Raw genomic sequence first — 6,871 nt, 5'->3', positions numbered from 1 at the left:
AGGAAGGAAGGAAGGAAGGAAGGAAGGAAGGAAGGAAGGAAGGAAGGAGGAAGGAAGGAAGGAAGGAAGGAAGGAAGGAAGGAAGGAGGAAGGAAGGAAGGAAGGAAGGAAGAGGAAGGAAGGAAGGAAGGAAGGAAGGGAGGAAGGGGAGGAAGGGGAGGAAGGGGAGGAGGGAGGGAGGGAGGGAGGGAGGGAGGGAGGGAGGGAGGGAGGGAGGGAGGGAGGGGAGGGAGGGAGGGAGGGAGGGAGGGAGAAACTCTCCTTTACTTCATTCTCAAGCTACTGACCTGTATGTCATTACCCTTGGATGGGTTCTCCTAAAGTTTCCCATTTATTTATTTCCTGACCTAGGCAGCTCTTTTTTTTAAAACAAATTTTCTGGTGATTATTTTATTTTACTTTTTAATCCTCACCTGAGGATATGTTTTTATTGATTTGAGAGAGGGAGAGAGGAGGGGAGAAACATCCATGTGAGAGAGAAACGTCAGTCGGCGGCCCCCGGACACCCCACCGGGGATCCAGCCCGCAGCCCGGGCGTGTGCTCTGGCCGGCGGCCGGGAGCCGGGCAGTCCCTGCGCCACCTCCACGACACACTGCGTGTCTGCCTCCCCCCTTCCTTCTTACTCTCCATTCACCTGGTCTCCGCCTCTTCTCTTTCTCTCACACGCTACATTAACGCAGCAGCAGATCCTTCCTCTACCTTCAAAACATGCCGTTTCTCATCAGGTCCACACTGCCACCCAAGGCCCCGCCACGGCCAGCTCGCCCCCCGGACCCGCTGCGGCACCCCGCTCCCTGATCTGTGCTACCAGCAGCCCCCGTGGGCCTCCTGGACGTTAAGACAGTGTCGTCTTCTATTCAGAACCTCCCGGCTTGTCACCCCATGTTAAGCCCTGTATGTTTTGAAACGCCCCCCCCTCGTGACTCCGCTCGCCTCTTCCCCAGCACTGTCCCGTTGGTTGCTTTACCCCAGTCACACGGGCCTCTCTGTTGTCCCCTAAACACTCTCCAGCTCAGGCCTTTGCCACTTGCTGGTTAGCTCCACGTGCCCTTTCCTCAGCCATCACTTGGTTTACTCCCGCACTGCCTTCAGTGCTCGTCCGAATACCTGCTTGACCCGAAGTTCTCCCCTGGCCATCCTGTAAGCCATCGCCCCTCAGCCTTTCCCGCTCTCCACTCTCCGTCCTACTTACATAGCACTTGTCACCAACTGGCTTATCACAGCCACTTCTTTATGGCCTGTTGCCCCCCACGGGACCGTGAGCACCTATGAAGTACCCCCACCAGGGCGCCATCCTGCACAGGCAGGGTAAAGGCACCGAGGAGCTATTCGTGCCCTTAGGGAGCCACAGTGCAGCTGGCAAGAAATTAGCACGATGCTCACAGCCGCTGGGTGAGTCCAGGGCCCCAGGGCCCCAGGGACGATGCTTTCCGGGGGCAGCAATCTGGGCCCCCTCCGGCTTGGTGGCTGTGAAAACCATGAGCTCACTCTAAGAGAAGGTACGAAATGAAGAGCGCTCAGGAGGAACCGGTGGTTAAGGGGTGAAGGGCAGAGAGAGGAAGCTGGGCAGAAATCATCAAAGTGCGGGGAGCCCGGCCGGCGTGGCTCAGCGGTTGAGCACCGACCTAGGATCCAAGAGAGCGCAGTTTGATGCCCGGTCAGGGCACAGGCCCGGGTTGCGGGCTCGATCCCCAGTTGGGGGCGTGCAGGAGGCAGCCGATCAATGGCGACTCCATCATTGATGTTCCTATCGCTGGCTCCCTCTCCCTTCCTCTCTCATGATATCTATGAAATCAATAGATATATTAAAAAAAAAAAGTGCAGGAGAGCCGAGAGAAAGGGCCTCCGGTGGCAGGCCTCCCGCTCCTGCAGGGTGGGGCTGATACTGACCCCAGCGAGCAGCCGGCTCAGCTCACCATGTCCGTGACCGTTAAGCATGCTCCGCACCCACACTTCACACTCACAGCAGCCGGGGAGCTGGGCACTAGTGTGCCCTGGTGTGCAGAGGGGAGAGGGAGTCGCGCACCCCCAGCGAACGCGCCTGCAGAGGAATGACGACAGGCGGTTTGAGTTTACACTTTTAGATATATATTTTTTTCCCTGACTTTTAGAGAGAGAAGGAGGGAGAGGGAGAGGGAGAGAAGCGCTGGTGTGAGAGTGGAACACGCGCCTGCCACCTCCTGCACGCCGACCAGGGATCAAGCCAGCACGCTCGGCGCGGGCCCCTAAGCGCTGAGCCTCGCCCGCCAGGGCTGGGTTTGCGCTCTTGACCCCCCTGCTGTTATCCGTAAACTCCGCCAGCCACGCCAGCCCCTCTGCCTTTCCTGTTCCACTGAGCACCTGTAAAAGCCCGTGCTGTCCTCGGCTGGGGACGCGGGGCAGTGCAACAGCCGGCTCGCGGAGCCCGCATCCATCCTCGGGGCGGGCTGGAGCCGAGCCGGCCAGCAGGCGCCACAGCAGGCGCTGCGGAGAGATGCAGAGCAGGGCAAGGCATCGTCGCCCGCAGGGGCACCTCTCTGAGCCGCTGACATCTAAGTGGAGATGGGAAGGGAGAGAGGAGCCAGGAGGACATCTGGGGTGAGAGCGTTCCGGGCAGAGGAGGGAGAAAGTGCGAAAGCCTTAAGGGGAGTGCGCCCGGTGTGCCCCAGGAGCTGAAAGGTCAGAGGGCAGAGCACAGTGAAGTGCAGAGCGAGGCAAGAGAGAAGATCAGAAAGATATGGAAAGGTTTCCAGGGCACATTGTTAAAATGTGTGTGTGTGTCTACATATGTGCTTGTTTACCTTCTGAAATATTAAATAACACATTTTCCAGTGATTGCCTTTTTATTTTATATTCTTCCATACTTGAAAATTTTTACCTTGTATATGCTATTTTTATAATAAAACATAGCTGAAAAAATACAAAGTCTTAAGCACAAGTCAGAGGCTCCAGCTAAAGCCCTTCTCTTTCCCTTCACAGCTGAGCCTCTCCAAAGAGTTGCCCCACTCTCCTCTCCTCGCCCTCTCCACTTCCCCCTCGGCCAAGCACGTTCTGACTTCAGATTTCACCTTTCCCCAGCAACTCCTCTCACTGAGACCTTCTGTGGCTTCCCTGGGACTGAGGAACACTTCAGTCCTTTGGCTTCTTGATCTCTCTGCTACATCTGACATTGTTTACAGCTCCTCTGCCTGAGACTCCCGCTCTCTGGCTTCCCTCTTGCCCCATTTTACCTCACTGAGCATTCTCAGTCTCCTTCCATTGGCTGCTTTTTGTTAGCCCGCCCGACAGACCTGGTTTTCTTCTGGTTCTGTTCTTGACCCTTCGCCTGTGTACGACACACACTCTTTCTATGCGGCCCATCCATGCCCACGTTGCGAGACAGTGTAGGGGCTTGGGCCAGGGGTGGAAAAATACCAGGTGCCAGGAAGCCAAGTTGAGACCAGGTGGCCAGAAGAAGTGGAAACCACTGTTTTGCATGCACAGCTGATCAAGGTTTGGCCCCTGCAGGACTTTCCTGAGGGCGGTAATAAGCAACACCGCCATCTTGCCCCCACCACACAGGTGTGAAGATTGTTGCCAAACAAACTGACGGAAGGAGGAAGTACCCCACCCTGGCAAAGAAAATTCCACTCCCTGAACCCTTCACAAGGCCGCTTTTCTGGGGCAAGCCTGCTTTGTCCCCAGCTTGTAAAAGCAGCCAAGCAGAGCGAGCCCCGGGCCAATTCAGGGGGCCTTCCTTTCCCCTGAGCTGCCTCCCTAGTGCTCGAGCATAAGCTTAATAAAATCTGTCTGGAAATTTCCCTGGGGTTTCCTCTTAATTCTACTTTGAGGAACCCAAGAACCCCAACACCAGGAAGAGTTTCAACTACTATCTCTATGCTTTCAAGTTCCAGATCTATATTTTTAGCTTTTTCTCGTGGGCTCCAGTCCAGCAGATCCAACTGCCCACTAGACAGCTCCACTTGCAGATCTCACAGGCCTCTCAAACTCAACTGTTTCAAAACCAAACTCATTACGTCCAAGCAAACACATCTTCTTCTTCCTTTTATCCTTACCTTGATGATGTCACTCTCTGCTTGATCGACCCCAGCTGGCAACCTGAGAAAAGTCCCATATCTAAATGGACACCAAAAGTCATTCTAGCCCGGCCAGCATGGCTCAGTGGTTGAGCATCGACCCAGGATCCAGGAGATCGAGGTTCGATTCCCGGTCAGGGCACATACTTGGGTTTCGGGCTCGATCTGCACCAGGGGGAGTGCAGGAGGCAGCTGATCAATGGTGCTCTCATCATTGATGTTTCTATCTCTCTCTCCCTCTCCCTTCCTCTCTCTGAAATCAATAAAAACATTTTTTTAAAAGTCATTCTAGCTGCTAAATATCTCTGGAAGCCATCCTCATTCCTACATCTTCACTGCCACCTGCACCCAACACCTGGGCGACTGCATATGGCTATGAGTCTGAAGTCCTGGGAGGAGGTCAGAAATATCCTAAATGCATTTTCTGCCTCTACTCTCACCATCAGCCTTTCTTATGCTTAGTTGTCACAATGATGTGGTACAAATTCCATCATCAGTCTCTGCTTGAAACCTTACAATTTTTCTCTAGCTTTTCTTTCTTTTTCTTTTTTTAAATATATCTTTATTGATTTCAGAGAGAGGAAAGGAGAGGGAGAGAGAGAGAGAGAAACATCAATGATGAGAGAATCATTGATGGCTGCAGCCCGCAACCCGGGCCTGTGCCCTGACCGGGAATCGAACCCCGATCGCCTGGATCCTAGGTTGACGCTCAACCGCTGAGCCACGCCCGGCTGGGCTTTCTCTAGCTTTTCTAGGACAAAATCCAAACTCCTTAATATGATCTGGCCAGTCATCTTTTCACACTTTCCCACATGTACCTTATGTTCAAGCAACAATGAAGTACTCTGTTTCTCAAAACCCCTTTCCTTCTCATGTTTCTGTGAAAGTTTTGTGACATAGCATCTGACATAAATAACTGATACAAAGTTAATGTTCAATAAATGCTTGTTTGATAAATAAAAGGACAGAAAATCACAAAGCACAGGGATTGATGGTAAAGACACCAATGAGAAGACTACTCTAAGAGTACAAAATTTTTTAAATTGATTTCAGAGAGAAGGGAGAGGAAGAGAGAGAAACATCAATGATGAGAGGGTCATCGATCAGCTGCCTCCTGCACGCACCCCCCTGGGGATCGAGCCTTCAACCAGGGCCTGTGCCTTGACCAGGAATCGAACCACGACCTCCTGGTTCCTAGGTTGACGCTCAACCACTGAGATATGCCGGGTGGGCTAAGGGTACAATTTAGAGAGGAATGAGAAAGAGAGGAAAAGGAAATGCTTTAGTGCAACATTTCCTTCAAGCTTATACAAGGTAAAACAGTAATAATTAAATAATAATTATTCCTACCATTTTTCTCTCTTTGAGAGGTATGATTTTTGCTCATTGGTACAATTTCAAATGGAGACAATTTACCTGATTTTAAATAAAATGTGAAACAAACAAACAAACAAACAAAAACAACCCAGCACATGTGATTGCAAAGCCTCTGACAAAACAAGGTCCCTTGGTTATGAACCCCAAGGTCCAAGAGTGTGGCTGGGATGGGTCATTTGTTCTGCAGACAGTAATTGTGCTGGTACAGACACTACTTGGCACTGGGGATACAGAGATAAATAATACACAGTAGGAACAAAATTTTTTTAATTGATTTCAGAGAGAAGGGAGAGGAAGAGAGAGAAACATCAATGTTCTCAAGGAGCTCATGACCCCCAAATCACTTATTCTTTGCTTTTGGCCGGGACTACCCCCAGTCTTTTACGGAAAGCCAGCTGTCCACGCTGGACTCAGTATTTGCAGTCCTTTTAGTCAGGTATAGCTCTACCTGCTTCTTGTGGCGGTCAGAAATGCAAATTCCTGGGTGCAGGGCAGTAGCAAACTGCAGCCGAGGCTTACTTACAGGAAGGGCGCCTTTGGACAGGAGGATGGCGTTGGCCCCTCCTTCCCCAGCACCTAAGAATTTGCAGCAGTGCTCTATTCAGGGATAACCAAGCCCTCCTATGGGTAAATTTAAATGACTCAGCCACCGTTCTTTTCTTAGCAGGAGGACTTTGGGGATTCCTAATGCAATGTTTTCCATTGGAGGTCTGTTTGGAGAAAGGAAATTGCTGATTTGAGGGGGTATCTTCACCAGTGACTAAGGAAATCCCTGGGTGGTAAATGCTTCTATCTGAATGAGAGAGGAGACAGTTTGCTTAGATTATGTCATTCAGTCTTCATAATAATCCTATGAAGTTGCTAATAATATCCTTATTTTTGCAAATTAAGAAGCATAATGAGTCAAGGTGCCTGGTTGAAGATTACATAGCTACAATTACGGGACCTGCAATTCAAGCCCAGATTTGTGACTGTGAGCCCATGTTAGAGCCACCACATGCTGGTTTGCAATGAGATACCTTTCCAGGGAGGGAAAAGGGACTGAACATAGAGAGGTCCCTTTAAACAGAAGTGATTCATTAATTTGCAGAAAGGGGCAGAATTTGGGGTTCCCTTCTTAAAAGTGTCCTTTTGTCATTTCGAAAAAAATAAAATATGTGCATTCCTACTAGGCTGGCAAAGATCAAGAAGCTAAAAAGTCTTTTTTGGAAAAGTGTGGGGAAAGAGGCATTCAAACATTGCTGGTGGGAGTATGAAGTAGTACAGTCTTTACAAGGAACACCTTGTAAACATCTGTCAAAATTACAAATGTACATACATTCTGACTCAGCAATTCCACTTCCAGAAATGTATACTACAAATATATTTGCACACTTGCTAAATTAGAGATGTTTAAGGTTATGCACTGCAGCATTGTTTAAAATAGCAAAAGTTTTGC

This window comes from Miniopterus natalensis, chromosome 11, assembly GCF_054644295.1.
Source record: "Miniopterus natalensis isolate mMinNat1 chromosome 11, mMinNat1.hap1, whole genome shotgun sequence".
Classification (NCBI taxonomy): Eukaryota; Metazoa; Chordata; class Mammalia; order Chiroptera; family Miniopteridae; genus Miniopterus; species Miniopterus natalensis.
This window is presented reverse-complemented; position numbering follows the sequence as displayed.